The sequence below is a fragment of the Arachis duranensis genome, chromosome 2 (assembly GCF_000817695.3).
Source record: "Arachis duranensis cultivar V14167 chromosome 2, aradu.V14167.gnm2.J7QH, whole genome shotgun sequence".
NCBI classification, from domain to species: Eukaryota; Viridiplantae; Streptophyta; class Magnoliopsida; order Fabales; family Fabaceae; genus Arachis; species Arachis duranensis.
In genome coordinates this window covers 16,946,379-16,946,820 of record NC_029773.3, presented here as the reverse complement: position 1 = coordinate 16,946,820, position 442 = coordinate 16,946,379, and positions in this window count along the sequence as shown.

Below are 442 nucleotides of genomic sequence, written 5' to 3'. Positions count from 1 at the left end.
AAATAAGGTGAGGAAAAGCTAGCCTTGCCATGGTGGAGGACTTGTCAGCTATTTTGTAGATTTCATTGGAGATGACCTCATAAACTTCTAATTCCTCTCCAATCATGATGGACTCTCCAGTCACATCTTCATCCTCTTCAGAGGAAGAATAGTCTTTAGAGCTCATGAATGGCAGAAGGAGATTTAATAGAATCTCTATGGTCTCTGTATGAGCCTCAGATTCCTTTGGATCCTTAATAGGAAACTCCTTCTTACTTGAAGGACGTCCCAGGAGGTCTTCCTCACTAGGATTTTCGTCCTCCTCCTCCCTTGTGCATTCGGCCATATTGATTATATCAATGGCCTTGCATTCTCCTTTTGGATTCTCTTCTGTATTACTTGGGAGAATACTGGGAGGAGTTTCAATGACTTTCTTACTCAGCTGGCCCACTTGTGCCTCCAA